We start from the raw sequence: 21,048 nt of genomic DNA on the forward strand, positions 1-21,048 counted from the left end.
TAGCTGCCACATTTGCTGTCAGTACCAGAGTGCCCACATGGGCCCTACTATCCCTGTCTGGCTCTGGAGCTCCACCTGCCCTGCCCATGGCCTAGGACCCCATTCCAGCCCCTGCAATCATCACTCCCTGCCCTAATGAGACCATAGGACACATCTCCAGCCCTGCCACAGCCCTGTCCCTCCTGTCCACAGGTTGTTCTGAGTCTGGCACACCCACAGCCAAGGTCCCACTTCCAGGAGGTTTCTTCCCTGGTGCCCAGAGCTCTGCTCCTGTCTGGGATCTTCCGCCCTTCAGCCCCTGCCCACCAGAGTGTGGAGGGGGTGGATGAGATCCAGGCAGCCATGAGTAATGAGCCAGCAGCAAGAGAGGAATAAATCACAGCCTTCCAGGAGATTCAATAAGTTGTCGAGCAAAAGGGTAACAGGTATTCTCTTGGATTGTTAACAGGACAAAGCAGTTACCAGCTCTCCTTTATTTGGAGAACAGCAGCTGAAGCTGACTCATACAAAATGGTAAATCGTACACTGACCTACTCTACCCCCTATTACAATTACCTGGAGACCTGTATTCTCCATGCAGTATGTTCAGCTCCTCAAAGTGATGTGTGCACACAAGCCTACATACTCGTGTTGACTTTCAGGAATACATATATATATATATATATATATATATATATATATATATATACACATATTCTTGAAAGTATATGGATATTTATATAGATATAGATAGGACAAAAATCTCCATGAAATATCTGTATGTGAAGTCAGTTCAGGCTTGGTAATTACTCACAAAAATGATGCCTGGAGTATGGTAGAAGTTTTAGCAAACATGTAGATATCCGGAAAAAATCAGATCTATGAATATATGGTATATTTGTACTATGCAGAGGGAAATATATCTTTGTGAAGATCTAAAAAAACCAATCAATCTTTTGGCAAGGAAGCCAAAAGTGAAAAGTCATTTCTACTTAATGCCAACCTCTCTCCCTGAAAAAAGTATTTAAAATAATGAGATAAAAAATATTATCAACTTATCAATAACAGTTTTCTGGTGTGAATCTTCAAATATTCCTATCTTAAGTAAAGTTCTTGATGTTTTTAGGTCTGCAAATACTCCTAGAAAAAAAATTGGTTACATGCATATTAATTTTTAATTAATATACGAAATATTCCTAAGTTTAAAAGAATCCTTTATAACATGGATTTTATTATGAGCAGGGATTTTTTAACCACTGTTCCCCAGTCACCTCTGCAGCAAAGCATTATCATCGTGTTTCACATATTTGTCTGTGCTCTTCAGCAGAACATATTGCAAACATGCCCTCAATGACCTTTCACAAGCAAGAGATTGGTATTTTTTTCTTTCTGTGACCACCCTACATATCTTGTTTTGCCAATAAAAGCCTGAACTAAAAAGAACTCACCATCACATTGATGGATCATCACATTTCTGACTCAGTTCTGCATGTTCACTTTAAATTCATCTGCCTCAGCTAAAGGATTGGGACCATTGTTTTATAGACAAATGTGTACAACTGATCAATAACCTACTCTCATCAGGCCATGGAAAGTATTTACGTGCTCTCAGTGAATACCAAAATTCCCTGCCTAACTCAATACACTAACAAATGAGGACACATTAAATTGCTTTCCAGTATGTATATGTCTATTGACAAGAGATTTCAGGCTAATCTCCTTTATACCACAGAACTATGTTAATGGTTGAATGCTTCAGCCTTTGTCTCTGCTGGGCAGTGGAGGCAATCATGCTTTCTCTTCCATAATTTCTTTTCCTCGCTTGCAGATGTACACAAAACATTTTCTCTGTAAGCTTAATGGAACAACTCTACATTTTTGAAGAAAATGCATTTGTTAATATTAAGCACAAAGCTCTGCAAAGTTGATGCTCAGGTCTGAAATTCTGCATGTCATCAGCACCACCACACACTTTCTGTGATGCCAAAACAGAATAGTTTCCATACCTTGCCCATCTGCCAGACCTAACCAAAGGTATATTTTCTTGGTACAAGACCTTATTAGAGATTCTCCGAGTTTTATTTTCATGACAAAGGGTTAGAGACATTATTTTGACAATTATCTAATCTAGGCCATCAAAATTTTCACCAGTTGTACATATATCACATCAGGCATTCAGAACCTCGTAGGAACCTGAAGTTACTCCTTCTGTCCTACATACTGGCCTCGCAGTAGTCAGGGTACAGTTGAGTCATACAGTAGTTGAATACCACCCTGGCCCAAACAGGTTGTATATGAAGTAATTTATCCAAGACACACATGATTTCACCAACACAGAAACATGTTCCACTGAGTCTCCTCAACCAAGGCAGTTCTGAGATAACACCTTCCTTACAGATTTGGCCAACATTTCACCAGGCTGATGTGTAAGTTAAATTAGGCAAGACTATCCATGAAGGATACATCTATAATGTTACCAGTTATATATGGCATGGATACAATTAGATTTTTTCAAATTCAAAGATGCATAAATGAACTTAAAAGAATAAATCAATGCAAATAAAACAACACCAAACAACTCACAGAATTAGTCATAGGACAGAGTTAATTATAGGCCCATGGTCATCAAATACCACCTCTGACATCTAATTCATAATCACATTCAATAGAAAATAGAAAAATATTTCTTTGCCACCCACACATAACATTTGCTGCAGTATCTTGCTGGGGTCAGATGAAGTATTTTCAGTGCCTTTAACTGTTACAAATTTGATTGATAATTACTTTCTCATGTTAAGAATAGTAATATACCCTTATGAGCAGAAGTAGTATTAATTTTATGTAAGCAGTAGGTGGTGGTGGATATTTTTTTTTTAAATAAAAACTTATTTTAATAAATACCTATGGCTTTTGAAAGACAGGCCTGCAACTTGTGAAGTAATGAAATTCAGGCAGTATCTGTTTGTACTACCATGACTCTGAACAGGTTCCTATCCACATCATGTGTATTGATAAGATAGTCAAATACCGTAGGTCTGTGATTTGTAAACATTTGAATCAAGGGCACTGCTGTATTCCCTGATCATTCATGCAGTGGAGTGTAGCAAAACAAAACAAAAAAGCTCTTTGGAGCTCTGACTGCAATGCCCAGAGTTCAATAAATTAACTGAATATGTGGGAAGGTTAAAAGAAACAAGCTGGTTTGATTCAAGTTATAATTATTTTGCTTGTATCATTTTTGGCATTCTCAAAGTTTGTTTATGCCCTAGAAAGACATGTACTTCTTCCAGTTCCATGCAAATTATTACCCTATGCATGACCTTGTCAGGCAGCCACTTTGAGCATTTCATTGTCTTTGGGAAAGAAGAGCTGACAAACAGCTCTGTTTTAATTCAGCCAAATAATTGTCACAAAAGTGGTGCAGTGAAAAAAATAAAATTAAATCCCTGGGTCTAGTGCTGCAATACCTGATTTTTTTAAATTATTTTCAAGACATATGAAGTGGACATAAGGTATTCCTAAATCAAAATTGTAGTGATTCCCATTCAAGTAATTGATAAAACCACTGCTCTAGGCAACAGGGCCATATGTATTTGTATTTCAATCATGAGACTACATGTGTTGCATCTCTAAAGCGATATCTGAATTGCCACCAAAAATGTCGCTGCAGTTCTTGCTACCATGTTGTGCTGACACGGAATTTGCCACTGTATTTCCATTTCTGAACATTTATCTGAAAAGTACAGATTCAGTTGCCCCTTCCATTGTGACATGAAGAGATACCAGAGGATCCTCAGCTTCTCATGTATTTTTGGCACAAACATTGCAGTGATGTCCTGTCTGGATTCACTGCCCCCAGAGAAGTAAAATTGCTCCAGATTCATCCTCTTTCCCTGAGTTCACTTTAGAACATTAAGTAAACTTTAATGACAAAAGGATTTTTTCCCTAACAAGCAGAAAGGTTCATATCTTTGTTATAAAGTGAAGATTTAAAGGGAAACATTGGTGCTTGGGGAGCTGCTGGGGATACACTGCCATTGACACTGAAGCTGATTAAAGATAATTCCTGTAGGTCTATATGATCTCATGTGACACCTTTGAACTGCAGAGCAAATGTACTATTAGAATATGAAGAAGAGGTCACAGTGGGGCCCAATTCATTATACATCCCATAAACCAGGTTGTCCAGTACTTTAAGCTGTACAAAAAGGTCTCTGAGGTTCTCTTTATCCTTCTCAGGTCTTAGCACTGAAGAACCCTCCACTTTGCCCTCCAGAACCATGGCTTTCATACAATTTAGAAGTAGCCTAGAAGAGGTAATTTTCTCCCCCCTGAAATAGCAGTCCTACGGACTCTAGATTTACCAGAATTAATTAAGTAGGGTAGAAAAAATACTGTAATCAATGTTCATTTTAGGCTTATTTAAATTTTTAATTTTTATTTCTGGGTTTCAAAATTGAATGCCTAATCTTCTTTATGAACATTTATATTGCACTGTAAATTTGATAGCATATATCTTTGCATAAGTGCTAAATGTTACAATATTTAATTTGATTCTACTGGTTTAGGACAAAATTTATTTTACACACAGCTTGTCTAGCTTAGTTTTTTATATATATTTCAGTCTGGCTGTAGGAAAAAATGAGTGCCATTTCAAATTGTTTCTAAATCATCAGTGTTAAGCAGCAAAATTTTATTTGACAAAAAAGAAAACATCAAGATTACATTTCTTTCTTCCAGATTTTAAGCCCTTATAAGAAAGATAAGTGAGATGTGAGGAAGAACCTGCTATCTAAATATTCTTCATGAAAACTACTGTTTGCATCTTTGAGGTTCTGGGACACTTATTGATTGAAAAGTCTCCCAAAGCCAGACATGCCAAGGAAGAAAAAATGCAAATGGAATCTTTAAAATCTTACAGCCACACATTCACAGTAGTTTTATGTGCTCAAATCAGTTTTTCTTGTAAACAAACAAGGTCATCCTTTGCTTGGTTAAGTAAATACAAATAAAATTAACAACTGTGTAATACCTGCCTGTACTCACATGAGAGATTTTGTGGCCTTTGAAACATAAAATTAAGCCTCCAGCAATGTTGTTACTGGCTAGAATTTGAAGTCAGAAACGTTTTGCATTACCATGTGCCTGAGCTTTTTCTCTCATTTAATACCCTTGATTTAAATGAATGTCTTTCAAGGGCCACATGCAGGCATTGCTGGTGGCATTACATGAGAAACACCAGCAAGGATCATTGCCCTCAGCCATGAGAAAAACAAGTAAAACATAGCCTTTAACCACCTGTTCCCCAAAAATAAATTTAAAAAAAAAATTTAAAAATCAATCATAGTCTTATTTTGGTGGGCATCCAACAGAGCAATAAAACTTGCGTACTGTCTCATTGCTTACTAGGCAGCACAGAAAACATCTGATACTGGAGCTCACTCCCAGGCGCAGAAGAAACATCATATTTATTATTAGGGACACAGAAACAAATAGTATGTGAAAAAAAAAACCCTCAAAATGTTTGTGGAGAGAGAGTAGCAAGAATTATGTTTGTAAGTGTGATGTATTCTTGTAAACTAAGCCACAGAGTGAGAGGAAGTGCAGATCTCAGCAGTTCTGTGCTCTTAAATGTCCAGGAATGTCAAATCTAATCTACTATCTTTTGAACAGCCAAACCTCTTTCAGAAGATAGGTTTCTCCTCCCAACTGTTCTCCAAGAAGCTCTCATCTTCCAGTAAAGCACAGAATATTCTGAGTTAAAAGGGATGCACAAAGATTATCAAGTTCAACTCTTAAATGGTTTATACAAAGATCAAACCCACAGCCTTGGCATTATTAGCATCCTATTCTAAGCAAGTGAACTAATCTCAGGGTCTGAGTTTCCATTTTCCATCTGAATAACATCTCTTTCCTATCACACATCATTTATAAAACTATAATATAATCATCTTATCAATCCAACAGCCAGTAAAAACCAGTCAGAAAAACCCAGGCTGAGCAGATTTCCAGATTGAAAGAATTAAAGTATTTATGTTTTTTCATATTAATTTATACCTTTGAGAACTTGGTTTAAAACTACTAAGTCATCTCTTGCCAGTGAGATTGTACTTTTAAAGTAAAAATGAGTGGAAAAGTTAACTTACTATGATTGTTAGACCAGGTATTGAATTTCAAAACAGTATTTCCCTACAAGAAAGGTCGGAGTTTTGAAGCACTGGGAAAATGCAGAAATCATAGGGAATGAGTAATGGGGCTGGAAACATGATGAAATCAGAGTAAAGAATGCAGGAGAATGACTTTTTTCTGTAGTTTTACTTCCTCAACACAGTTTTGATGGTGATCAGGGTAGGTGTGACACTGAGCTGCATGAGATTGGATCATGCTTTCATTTCACTGCCTATTTGCTGCTCTGCTGTGGATATTTCCTATACTAGAGCAGTTACGGTCTTCCTGACTTCTTGTCACCATGAAAAGAAAAACTTGTGCTTCAGTTTTCAGGCCAGATTCCTTTGTCATCTCAATGTGCCATGGTTTTGAAGAAATCTTGGCAGGCACCAGTCTGTGGGGGTGATCCTAGGGCTGTTGCTCCTGTAGGTTGCCACACTGCTTATTCTGCACAACCTCACATGAAGTCCTACACCTGCATGAAGACCTTAGGTCTGCCACTCTGCATCCCACAGCCATGTGCTCTCATTCCAAGCTCAGTGCTGCTGAAGCCCATCAGACCACAGCAAGGAATCGTGAAAGTGCAAGTGTGCTCTGTGTGTGTGTTTTCTGGCCCAGCCTTCTCACATGACATGATAATTGATAACAAAGCACAGAGGAAGGTTGAGGGTACAGCAGTGTATTTTAACAATCTCCACAAAATCAGAAGGGAATTTGGCTTTTTCATTCACTAGTCTGCACATTGTGTGGCTTGACATAAAAGTGACTGTTAGAAGGAGTTGAAGATTCAGGAAAGACTACAGGTTCTTCCTGTAGTAGAAAGTCAGGTTCTTCCAAAGACAGAGCCCACCTCACTTTCTTAGTTATGAAGGCAGAGTTAGAGAGGTGTCCAGACACGTGGTAGCCCCTCTGCATTCCTTGTCTCTTTGCTTTCCAATAGCAAGTGATCAGCCCCTGCCATCCCCATACAGGCAGACAAGCACAACCTCTTTGGCACTGCTGACCTGCCAACACAGGCCTAGCAGTCACCTGGCCAGTGCATTTGGGAGTGCTTGTTGGTCTCAATTCACTCAGTATCAGGCGATCCCAGAATGATTTGGGATGCACTGGGTTTAGCTGGGCTACAATTAATTTTCTTCATAATATCTTGCATGGTGCTGTGTTTTGGATCTGTAGTGAAAACAGTGTTGATAACACACTAATTTCTAGCTTTTGCTGAGCAGAGCTTACACAGAGTCAAGGCCCTTTCCGTTGGTCACCCCAACCCACCAGTGAGGAGGCTGGGGTGCACAAGGAGTTGGGAGGGGACATAGCTGTGACAGCTGATCCCACCTGACCAAGGGACATTCCACTCCATAGGATATTTTCCTCATCAATAAAAGCTGGGGAAGGAAGAACAAAGCAGGTGGTACTTAAAATTATGGTGTTTTTCTTTCCAACTAACCACTGAAAAGGATGGAGCTCTTTTCCTGGAGATGGCTGAACACTTGCCTTTCCATGGGAAGTAGTGAATTAAGTCCTTGTTTTACCTTGCTTGCACACACCGCTTTTGCTTTACCTATTAAACTGTCTCAACCCATATATTTTCTAACTTTTCCCTTTGATTCTCTCCCTCATTCGGTAAGGGGAGTGAGCGAGTGACTGTGTGTGGCTGAGCTCCCTGCTGGGGTTAAACCACAACAAGGGATTAATCCTGTAATAATCCTGTATTTAATCCCATTGCTTGGCCTGAATGTATAAACCACTGTCATGCTGAAAGGGAACACAATGTTTCTTATGGGTCACATCCTTTAACACTGGATTTCTGGACACATTTGCACCTCCTAGCTTACTAAGGGGTTGTGGACTTAAAGGTTGGAACCCTTTGAATTCTGTGATATTTGAGGAGCTCTCAAGATTCGGAAACTATCAATCAGCTTTCAGTCTTTTTTTTTTTTTTCTTTTTTTTTTGTGGATGAAAAGACACACAGTTTTACTTAGTGGATGTTAGAACATAACTCAGAACATTTGGTTATTCAGTTTCTGCCTAGGCGTGCTTCATCACAGCCCAACCACTTCTGAAACTCTACAGGGATTATAGAATATAAGAGATAAAGGGTCTGTTAAAACACCACAGTTCTTATAAATTCTTATCTTGTCTATTTTTCAGCTGGAAGGGATGATAGAATCATGAAAAAACATTCTAACAGGGTACAGAGTCCATCAGTGCCCTTAAAAGAGACCTGAGCCTAGCAGTCATCCAGTACTGTTGTCTTTGAAGGGTGAATAAGAAAAAGCTAGAGGTTGAAATGTGCAATGAAGATTAAAAGCACTTTTCCTGTAGAGAGGAGCACATCTAACATCCATTCAAAGATAATGATAGCAGTCTATTAAAGGCAGGTGAAACAAAGGGACAAGGGAAAATGTATCTAAATAAAAAAATAATGGTCATGGATCTTAAAGGACTCAAAAATAAACACACATCAGGTCACTAACTGGTAAACAATAAAATCTTAAGTGCCATTTATCACAGAAATGAACAGATATACATAAAAAGAACAATGTTTTTCACCTCAAATGGTAAATCAAAAGCATGCTTTTAACCAGAAACAGCCCAAAAGAGGGAAACAAAGAAACTTTTGTGATTCACTCTTGACATTGCAGAGATAATGACATCAACTCTCAAGACAGTTGCAGCTACATCTGAAGTCCCTTCTTAGGGCTTTTTTTATTTAATTAAAACCAAAGGCAATTGAAGGAAGACAGGGTGTTTGGGTAGTAACTTGTGCTATATGCTGGGGGGGGCTGAGTGACAACTCGATCCAGCTGAATAGATATATTTTAAGTGATCTATAAAAACCTATAAAACTCAAACAGTGTTCCCAACCAATCTGGTCACCATGAAATACAAGACTCGTTTCATGAGTTTTTTAATTTTCCCTCATTCAGGCTGAGCTAAGAAGATAAGATACAAATACAGATTTCTGCCAGACTGCAGTTCACAGAACAGATTCTCAGCTTTTATACATGGTTGCATCTTGTTAAACTCCAGAGAGACATGCAGATTCAGAGAAGATGAGTATCTTGTCCATCAAACAAGTAATGCTGTTGTATGTGTGGAAAGGAACAGTTTATTTTAGGACTAGAAAAGGAAACTATTTTATGCAAGACTGCGCTAGCCTTGCAGAGCTTGGTTTGCAAGAAAATTTGCACACAAGTTTCACCTACTTGAAACTTATAAATAAGATCTTGCTCCACAGACCTGACCAAATTTCCTCAAAAAGTCATAGAAGGACTTTTCTGTCTCAAATATCTTCCAGAGTCTTTAAACCTGCTGGCACAGAAGCCACTTACGTATGTTGAGTAGATGGTCCATAACAGGAGAATTTAGAATGTCAGCCTCTTTCTTTTTATGCTAGAGCAAAATTTGCTTGATCTTTGATATAAATGGGGGCAGTTTTGATGGCACTCAGCAGAACAGCAATGGTACACACACACAGGCACATGTGTGTGTGCACATGCACCCTTGCATGCCAACCAATCCATTACAGTGCTTTTGAATAACATTTTGCATGTGAACTTTCTAAAATCCCACATGTCTACTTTGGATGTAGCCCACTTGAAAAATTCAAATGAAAAGCAGAAGGATGAATCTTTGAGTTGGTATTCTAACAGACTTGGATGACTGAAACACACACTGCCAGTAAAACTGTTCAAGATCTCTCGTGAGAACTTAATACACAATTTCTGTATCTTTACTTGTCTGTTAATGTCTCTGGAAAGCTAGTCATAATCATCACCTCAATTAAAAGATGTCCAAAATTAGACTGACAGAACCATCAGCCTGAGTCTGTCTTCTGTCACACTTGCCATAAAATGTTCTGAAGATATCCTATATCCCACATAGATTGCTGCTAGTGACTATGTGGCTGTTGGAGAAAAAGGTTTTTCTTTGCCTCAGAAAGCACCAGAGAAGAATTTTCTTACATAGTAAATGCTACTTACAGACAGGTGTTTTTCAGTCCTCAGTGTTTTAAAAAACTCAACCAATTTCTACACAGTTAATATGTGTAAACCACTCAATGAAACTAGTCATAGTAATGCTTGCTTTGGTGCCAATTTCATTACTTTGGTCAGTGTTGCTTCAAGGTGGAAAATAGCTTGTGGAGAGCAGCTTAAAATGCTGTATGCAGAGAAACAAATACTTAGAGCATTTGTGATTTTGTTCCACAAAAATCACAGATGTGCTTGACTGACATTCTAAAACTAATTCAGAATGAGGAATGAAGAAGAAATGGTTAATACCCACTTTTAAGAATTTTCATTCCCTAAATCAGAACAAAAATTCACTGAAGCTGAAAATAACTCACTGGTAAAAAAAAAAAAAAAACAATGCAAATAAAATTTGTCTCGGGGCTCCCTGTATATTACCTGTTTTTCTGACTTCAGATTGTGATGATTTAATATCATTCCTATCTCTTTTACATTCAAGAATTTGACATTAAGGAGGACATAGGACAAATCATTATCATGATTTTTAGACACCTCTTGCTTCTTTCTCCATCTGCCCAGGACAGGCCAGTGCAATTCTAGGCAATGCCACTGTTATGAACATCTTCAAAACAATCTGACTGTACTGAAAGCTTTTACATTTGTCTGGAGCACATATTAATCTCTAGAAATTTATTTCACAGACATTCTAGAGAAGAAAATATTCTATTTCCCATTTCAGTCTAGATAGAACAAAGTGGAATGCACGTCTTGATGGCTCAAGGATGTGATCTCTGAGATACTAAGTCTTCAGATCACCAGGTTCTTAAAAGTGCAGGATCCCCATCCTCCCTACTTCCCTTTCCTCACAGGAAGATGAAACATGTCATGGGGGAAAGGTTTGACTGAGAAAAGAGCAGAATGTTTGGCAGAAGGAGCAACTATTTTTTGCATGCTCCCATCAAATCAGCCACACTTCTCGTCTCACCAAATGAGGTGTAGACTCCCTACATGGGAAAGCATGGAAGGAGAAAGGGAAGGATTGGAAAAGATTTTGAAAATCAGTGTATCTTATGGCCCAGGATGTTTAGGGTACCAGGCTTCATCCCTGAGCAGCATGACATAAGTCCAATATATTTCCTACTTGCAGACCACTGACTGGTGATGCAGGCTCTGTTTTGTTGAGGGCTGTATGGTATTCCCTGCAAGAATAAATCACAAATGCAAATCAGTTGCACGACTATCTAAAGTACTATTCACAGAAGCAGGTGATGGGTAGAATAAATATTAATATTCAGTAAAATAACAACAAATATTTATTTTCAAATTTCTAATGCACCTATCTATGCTCTATAAGGATGACTTGTGTCCTTTCAGTCAGTTCTTCCTCTGGGTATACAGGGGATTTAGGTTCCAAAACCACTTTAGTACTTTTGAAAAGGTTTCCCATTATGAACTCAATCAGACTTTTTCCTGAACTTTATGAGGTCCTCTGAAATGGATGAACATTGAAATGCCTTTGATATTATCATTTTCTCTCAGAGTAATGATTATAATTAGCTCTTTTCTAATATCCTCTTTTGGCTTTAGTACACCTAAGGCTATAAAACAGACTTGAAATTTTTCCCAGGCAGTGTTGGGAAATCTTTTGTATTTTAAGTCAATACCTAAATATAATCAGTTTTCTTAATGTGAATGAAAAGTCTGTACAAAGTCAAAGGACTTTTATGATGTTCTAAAAAGATATTAGACCCTTATTCCCGTGAAGTAACCTTGATGAGATGTCTAGAAACTCTCATGAGGGGCATTCTAGAATGTTTCCTGATTTTTTCCCTTCCTCCCCCCCTTTCACCATTTTATCCCTCTCTTATTCCTTTCCTTCTACACAGAATCTTACTTTCCAAGTCATCTGAGCCTCTTATACATTCTTGCCCCTCCAAAAACTTACTCCCCTTTCTTCTTTTCATTTCCAAATGCTCTTTATATATAATTTACAGTCAGTGTATTTCTGCAATCAGAAATCATCTCCAAAGACACCTGTCCATGGCTCTCTAACAAACAAGGTCATGTCAAATTATCTGATAGTTGCTTTCTAAAAAGCAAGTATTCCATCTCCACCTTGCTGAGCACTGCATTATCTACTCATATTTTTTAACTGTTACTTTCTTTCAACTTTAATATGGTGTTGGCCATCCAGGTGTCCAAATGTGTCCCAGAGGGTTCAATCGTTGTCCTCTACTCTTTTCCTCCTACATAATGTCACTGAGCAACAGTATTCAGAGCACCTTTATTCTGACGAGCCTCCATTGTTCTGTGTTCAGCTTTGACCTCTGGTAAAGACGTAAACATCCTTTTGTGTTTCTGTCATATTCTTATCACAGGATCATAAAAAAATTTGGAGGGGGCAACAGCAGGAGTTCTCGAGTCCAATCTGCTGCCCAAATCTGGGTCAGATTTGAAGTCAGATCAGGCTGCTCAGCTGCATCTTTAAAACCTTAATGGAAGGAAACTATGCAACCTGCCTCAGAAGTCTCATCATGTGCTGGTCTCTTCCTGTGAATCTCAGGCTTGACATCCTCAAGAGTATTCTGAAGGAGCGCTGCTTTTCTTTTATATCCACCTACTATGAAAATCCATACTCTTTCTCGTCATTAAGGTACATCACCTGAGTGCTGGTATTGCACAGACACTCAAGAGACAGAACTCTTTGCATACAAGTCAAATTATTTGGATTGGGGCACAGGATCGTGCGCAAGGCATGGGGGATTTGATTGGTGGGCACCCCAGGAGCTTCAGTTGCAAGGATCCTCACAGCAGCATCTTCAGCTGGATAGAGTGAGACTCCCTGATATGTTCTTCTGCTCATTTCATATAATCTACCTGGCCTGTGGTTGTACGTGACCACTTCAGCACATGAGTAATAAAACGTTATTGATTGTCTCTACTACAAACAAAACAGCTTCAAAACACCTTACCAAAGAGCTGTCCTACGTGACCATTTCTGCATCTGTAGGAATATATTCCACTGACTATTTAGACGTTTTGTCCATGTACAATTTGATTGATCCTGCAAGAAGAATCTCTGTGACACTCCACCCACTACATTAATCAATAGGTGTAGGCAACTAAATTGGACTTGACACAGCAGGAGCAGCCCGGTGGAATCCCTAGGGCTTCCTGAAATCCCCACCTGGAGAGCTCTTGCAACAATCAATAAAATACTTAATTTTCAAGGTGACTAGTGTTTCAGACAATCCTCTGTTTTTTTAATTCTCTGTTGGAAAGTGATAATGACAGCAAGCTCAATTCCTAACTTTCATGAGATGGGGGAATAGTTAAGTCCTAGGAGTCTTTTGCTGTCATTGGTATGTATCTCAGTCATTTCAAAAACCCATGTACTCCTCCGGGCTTTGAGTGGAAGTCTCCAGCTGGGATTGAAATTAGCAAATTAGTTTACTGTAGCAACATCAATATTGACACAAGCACAGAAATGGATTTTTGGTTGGTGGTTACTGTTTTTAAGGGTGTATAAAGAAGAAGGACATTATATTCATTCATATGGTATGGGCAGGTCTGTTTTTTTTCACAGTTTGTACATATTTGTTATGAATGTATTTATGCCTCTTGTTCCAGATATATTTTTTCTATTTTATTCAACTCTTCTAATCCAGGGTTGGTACCTGATGGTGTTGTTGTAAATTGGAAGAAAATCCACAAACAAACAAAATCAAACAAATCACAGAACCTTCTTTAGCTTCTTACTTTATATCAATTATATTACTCTTGGAACAAAAGACTGAATAAAATATTCTGATGTCACCTCATTAAAAAGGGCTGACATTTTCTTATCTAAGTTCTGCTTTCAGTTACCCTGGTACAACACAGCAAGGCTATTCATTTGATCAAGTTCAGAATACACTTAAACCCCAGAATTTATGAATCTGAGATTGTGAAGAGAGGGAGGGTATGAGGCCCAAAGAATCTATTAGAAAACTTTGACACCAAATAAATCTTTAAGTCCTCTAGAGCATGGTATCTGAGATGAAATGACAAGGAGTAAAAGAAATTGCAACGAACATAATTTTCTTTTGTGTTACTTTAATCTTTCCTGTGAAAACCACTTACAAATCTTGATCATTGTACTTGTTTGAAAGCTGCAAAGGAACAAGTTCATAAAATTAAGTCTCCAAGTCAATCAATCAGTACACAGTTAAACAGTTCAGAAAAACTGTTCATAATATAATAAATCATACTTTTTCTATTTTGTATGTGTGTGTGATTATTAATGAAGACAGTTCTTAAACACTGGAAAACTGAAATATTCATAAGTACATTTGACCTGACTGGAAACTTTACTTTGTCTTCACTCTGAAGACCACAGTCTAGTTTGAGAATGAATATACAAATGCACACAGATGCTCCATTTCATGAAATATTTGCATTTTTATGTTTTTTCAACACAAAGTAACTTCAAAAAGCCTATTGTTAGCTTCCATCAAAATCACCTTGGTAAAAACAGGATTGCAGGTGGATATGTCCTATATAAGGACAGAAGTCAATGCACCTTGATGTCCTGTGACTGACAACAGCTGAAACAAATGCCCTGGGCAAACAGGAGTGGGACAAGCACTGGATTATTGTTCCAGAATATTTTTTCACCCTCCTGCCTTTTGAAATTTAGACATATATTGGAAGAAATGTGACATTTTTGTATTTAGCTGGGGTAGATAGATCATCACCTGTACCAGCAATACTTCCATGCCCTGTTAAAAAAAAATAAAAAGAATTATGATCAGGTAAAAGAGAAATCAACTGATGAACAGTGTGGGAAGTGCAGGGGGCACAAAATAGTCTTTTTTATAATTCCATTGACCTTTTCAAGATTTGCTGGGGTAGAGGCACTGCTGATACCCCTTTAGGGTCTGATCCCAAACTGCCATGCATCCATAACAGTGTTTTTCTTACCTATGAGACTTAAGGAGATTTTCATCCTCCTTACTATTACTTTTATTTAATTAATATAGTAAAGAAAATCTGGTCTGTTTAATCAGGTTAATTAAACAAGTATTATCTGTTTTTATGAATGTTATTGTTTTGGATTAACCGAATTTAGTTCAAATGTTATGAATCGATTTATACAAAATAGAAATAAACCCGGTACTGGACTGCAATACTTGCTCACAGTTTTCAGTGTTCCCCATTTAACTTGACAGCTTAGGTTAAGGTAGTGTAATTTCAGACTTTGGGCTGTGTATGATGCCACTCAACAGTACATCACGTATTTGATACAACATTTTCTGGAGCTGCATTTACCTCCTTGTCTATTTCTGCTTATAAAATTAGGCACTAAGCAGAGGCATTTGTTAAAAAAAAAAATCTAGAAAACTACTTTTATGACTATCAAGAACAGAAATCATACTTGGAGTCTACAAACGTTGAGATCCAGAAGCTGTTGAAATCAGTGGGAAAATGCTTATTGACATTAAAATTTTGTAGCACACTCAGCAGCCCAAATCTTCAGAACTAATAGAAAATTCTGTGGTGACTAACATTTTCCAACATAAAGTTTTGCTCTCATTTGCAATAGTGAAAAAAACAGTTTCTTTGGGCTATTTTACAAAGCTAAGCATCAAAAGGGTCTATTAGAGACAGATTTAAGCTGTTAAAAGGGAAAATTTTACAGGAAATGAATGGGTTTTTGCAAGTCAGTGTCTTGTAATCTCCCATTTGGGAGAGTAAAGAAGTTTTTTTCATACATACACTGTCAAAGGAAGTTTCTTTTCTTACAATCGTTGCGTATTTAAGCTCAGTAAAATTCTTGTTGGGTGGAAATTATTAGCATGTTTTTTTTTTTTTAGATAATAGGGGAAATTTGGGAAATTACCTATCTTTAATTAATATATGTGTCAAAATATTTTCCACCCATACACTGCTTTATGAGGAGGAACTCTCAGAAATTTTATTGAGACAAAAACCAGAGCTGGTAACTGCAAAGGATATTTGTACCTAAATGTCAGGGGCGTTCAGGCCCTTTGAATGTAACAGACGTGGATAAAGTGCCTTTGGAGGAAATGAGATGTGTGCCTTTTGTCATTTAAAAGTAGCAGAGCTGGGTCCTGATGAAGCAAGAGCAAGATGACAAAAGTCTTTTATCCCTCCTCCATTACCATGATGGAAACAGAGGCAGCCTGGTCCATACCAGAAAGGCCAGTGCCAGGGAAATAAGGCACATCATTGCTCTCTACAGCTTCCTGAGGTGAAATGGAGAGGGAGGTGCTGAGCTCTTCTCCCTGGTATTTATTCAGTGAAAAGACTTGTGGTTCAAAGCTGCACCAGAGAAGGTTCGTACTGGACATGAGGAAGCATTTCTTTATGGAGAAGGTAATCAAACACCGGAACAGGCTTCCTAGAGACATGGTCAAGCCTGTCAGTGTTTAAGAGGCATTTGGACAATGCTGTTAATATCTTACTTTATCTTTTGGTCAGCCCTGAAGTGGCTGTGCAGTTAGATTAGATGATCACTGTAGGTTTCTTCCAACAGAAGTGTTCTAGTCTAGTCTAGTCTAGTCTAGTTAATCTCCTCACAGACTCTTTTTTGTTTCAGTTTTTTCCTTCCTCACAATCACAGCACACAGAGTGATCCAGAAGATAGCAGAGAGAAAGGAAAGGAGGATATTCTTCTTTATCAAGCTTTATCTCACCAAAATATTAAGTTCTATCTATTGCTCAGAGTGCAATAGATTGCTGTTTATACTGTGATTCTTTAGAATATGATGAAAGAGATTATATTGTTATAAAAAAGCCAAATCCTCACCCTTAAAATCCTGGAAAGTGGATAAAAAGAGTAATCTCGGATTCAGTCAGGAATTCAGCAAATTCACTTTTAAAAATAAAATAGAAACTTTATTCTCATACTGTTTTTTTTCAAAACATGACTTATTCTTTGAGCTCTGTCAGGAATAGGGATAACAGTAGTTCAGAAGATGAAAATAAATTATCCTCTGATTCTATTATTAATTTTTAGCCAGATAAGTCACTCAACTTTCCTGGTAGACATATTCCAAAGCCCCTTTACAAAGCTTTGCTAGATCTTGTCTCTTGTAAATTAGACCCAACTCCAAGCGGAACAGCAGAATGGAGACAATATTAAATGGAGAGAACATCATAATGAAGAGGATATTCAGATATCTCATGTTCTTGCCCCAAAATTACACTCAGCAGGGCAAGCCCATGAGAGCTCATTAACACAAAGCCTGGTTCCTGGCTTGATCTGTGAGCTTGATGCCACTGACCCCAAGGAGTTATTCCACAGCAACACTGATGTAGCAGAGAGAAGAGAAAACCCCTCCTCATCATCCACAACTTGTCTCTTTTACTGGATAAGTATGCATTATTTCTTCTATATTCCTTTACAAAATTTGTATGTGCTGGGAATGTGACTTAGGGTTTATAATATAATAGCATTATTATTATTCTTTCTTCTATTTGTTTTTTTCCAAACTGAAGTTAAGCTGAAATTGAATATTGAACTGTTGCATTTCAACTGCAGAAGTCACCTTTACTTTCTGTCTTTGATGCTTAACTAGGAATGGGTCCCAGGATCATGAGCTTCTCCCAGTATTAGTGGAGAAATTCCAGAGCCATTTTTGCAAACTGTGGCAGTGGTATCCTTTTTTTGGCCCTTCAGCCCACTTAATGTCAGCACCTGTAATAGTTCTGCTCCCACTAGGCATTGGTCAAGTGATGTAAAACAAGTTTAAACAGAACCCAGTTTTGTTCCTGGCACAGGCAAATCTGGAAGCATTTCTTCTCAAGGGAGTCCGAAAAATCTCATCTCTCACTCCACAATAGAGTCAGCTTGGTTGTATTTATGTGAAGATACCAAAGCCATCTCAGGGAAAGAGGTTGACCATGTGTTTTCTCAGCTAGAGTATCTCCTGCAAGAAATTGTAAAACATGAAAATTCCTTTGTTTTCTTTACTGTCAATGTTTATGTTATCTCATTTGTTTTAGGAGTTTGCAACAGCTGTGAAACCCCACCACAGAGATATTCCTGGAATAATTATCTCTTGCTGCAGTCTAATCAGAGTAGAGAATGTGACTGGGTCAAGGCTTTGGAATTTGTTAAGATGAGATCCATACAATGATAAATAATTTATGTCTCTAATATGTTGCAACAAGATGTAAAAGAAAATTAATTCCTCAGGCAGTTTTTATTATTCTTGAATCTGTAACCTGTCATCTTCGCTGTGAGTCAAATGCCAAATTACAGCTAAAATCCTGTTCTGCAAATGAAATCCTTTAGTCATGCTAATTTTAATTTCAAATGTAATTGTTTGCATTTTACAACCCTTACTATTAGCTTGGAAAGCATTTCTACCTCCTAAAATTTAGGACACACAAAAAAACCCCCTTTTCCTGTTTTAGTACTGGAGATGTAAGTCATGATGCTTCAGCCTTACCTCAAGTGCTTTTCAGCTGCAGGTAATGAACTGAGAGGAAGAAACTGGGGCTATTGGGAAGGCATGTGGTAAGTGGGAGACAGCACAGGAAGGATCTAGAGACCTCTGGCAGATACAGGATTTAGGATACAAAGCCATAGAAAACTGAGTTTCATCAGTTCTACAGGAAAATAAATCCATGTAAATAAGCCATAAAGTTAAACTACTGCTCAGGGTCAACAAGCCATCAGTAGGCTCTCGTGCCCCTTTGAACTGGGAGCATGCAAAGTTACTGTGTCTCAGACCTGGGGACAGTAACTTCCTGCCAGCATTAATACTATCTAGGTCAAACACTCCTCTTATACCTCAAGTTTTGGATCTGGGCCTAAGCTCCCACTGCTAAAGCTTCAAAATTACTTCAAGGCACTTCACCAGCCAAAAACATTAAAAGATTTACTTTACCTTTAAAGAAATTACTTTGGAGTGAAATATAACTTTTTTTTTTTTTTTTTCCCAGCTTGAATCAATTTTAAACAATATTTTATTACAGGAAATGAAACATACCAGGTGGAGCTGCAACATATTTTTTAAATTGGCAAAATTAATCAAACTCCAAATTTGACAGGTCAGTAGAGTTAATATAACTAGACTTGTAGAAAGTGCCCAGTAGTGAATGCTGTTCAAGATTGTTGCTTTCCAAATGAAAGAAAAAACTCAAGCCATTTAGGTACCATCTGCTGCATGCTGTATACCCTTGCTCCCAAAGGGTTTGCAGTATTGCATTCCACAACAAGTGACTGGACATGTACAAAAGGCATAGGTTAATCTTTTGCTCTAAAAATTCTCTAGCTCCAGGCAGACCTCTGTCTGGAGCAACTGGGAAAGTGGGTTTTGGTAACCTTGATTTAAATAACACCAAGAAGAGAGATAACTATCTGAGAATATATATCTAAATCCAAACTACTACAGCTAAATGCTAGAGCTCTATGTTCAGCTGAAATTTGCTGAACATATTTGCAAACCATTTTGGCTAATATCTAATTTTAACAGCAGAAGTTCTGCTAATTAGTTCTGTATTCACCAACTCAGCCTTCAGAAATGCTTTTCCCATTGAATTAGCTAAGAGATGCACAGAGCAGCTTATGAGAAGGCAAGTTATCTGGAGAGGAAAAAATAAGTGGAATCATAGCACACAGCACAACTACTGATCTGTCAGCTGATAGTTTTGAATCTCTAACAGGACATTTCTAATAACCTAAATAAGCAACAGCTGAAAATACTTATCAGAGAAATTAAAACAGACGAAGAGAAGACAGGACAATATTCCTTGAATCATTCAGAACATGAAATGAATGAGAAGTTAAGAGTGCACATAAAGTTAAATGAGAGAGATGACAGGAAATTAGAGGTGAAAGTAAGATTTATATATATATATATATATATATATATATATATCTACTGTACAGTATTTTTTGAGATAATCCTCAACTTTCTAACTGACATTAGGTTGTCCTGGGATTCAGTTTCTAAACTGATAATATAAGCAGAAAAAAAGTAAGGTTTTAAAAAATGACTACCTCAGTGAAGAACATTCCTGTCACAGAACTAGCAATGGAGATTATACCATTTGCCCATGCATGCCAGTCTGAAAACACACATGCATTTTCACACTGTGTGTGTAAAAGAACATGCAAGATCCTGAGTTCCTGGACCAGACAAATTACTCAAAACTGGGCAGGATGCAAGTGCCTAATTGAAACATTCTGACTGAAGGAAATCTTTCACAATTTTTTGACCACTCACTTTAGGAGCACTGAAGTCAACATGTACATGAACATTTTACTCTAAAGATTCCCAGGCACCTGAATTTCAGTTTTTATATGTGTCCAGGGTCATGTCAGTGCTGTAATCTGTGTGCAAACCTCCCATCTAGCTGGGAGCAAGACTACAAGCTCAATGGACCCAAGGGACTGTGCAAAGATTTTATTTCTCTAAAACTGTAGCTCCAGCTTCATCCCCTCAAAATAAACCTGGAGGAGGCATTTGCATTTGGATTCGTATTTTGGAAGCAGGAGTGATCCCCACTCTTTCTGATGATGCTGTTCAGCAAATAATTCGGCTACAGTGGGGGCACAGGGAACATAAGTTGTACCACAGCAGTTACAGTGGTCTCATGGCATAACAGAAATTACAGAACTGATATAGTTACCTAGCTACAAAGCAGACTTTTCCGAGCTCCAACTGGATTTAGAGGATCTCATGTTCCCAGCCACAAATCTCCCTTATTCTTGGTAAATGTTAGGACATTACTGAATAAATGTCACCAGGGGCTGATGTGCTCAGGGGTCAGATATTTCATCAAGGATGACCATGTATCTGGAAATCCACACATGTCCAGGGGTCATGTGTGGAGTTACTTGCAAAATGCTGGGTTTGGAAAACATCTGGCTCACTAATCCTCTTCTACAAGTCACAAGGTACAAGGGGCCTG

This window comes from Empidonax traillii, unplaced genomic scaffold, assembly GCF_003031625.1.
Source record: "Empidonax traillii isolate 1590-97213 ecotype Southwest subspecies unplaced genomic scaffold, ASM303162v1 scaffold185:size1678824, whole genome shotgun sequence".
Taxonomy (NCBI): Eukaryota; Metazoa; Chordata; class Aves; order Passeriformes; family Tyrannidae; genus Empidonax; species Empidonax traillii.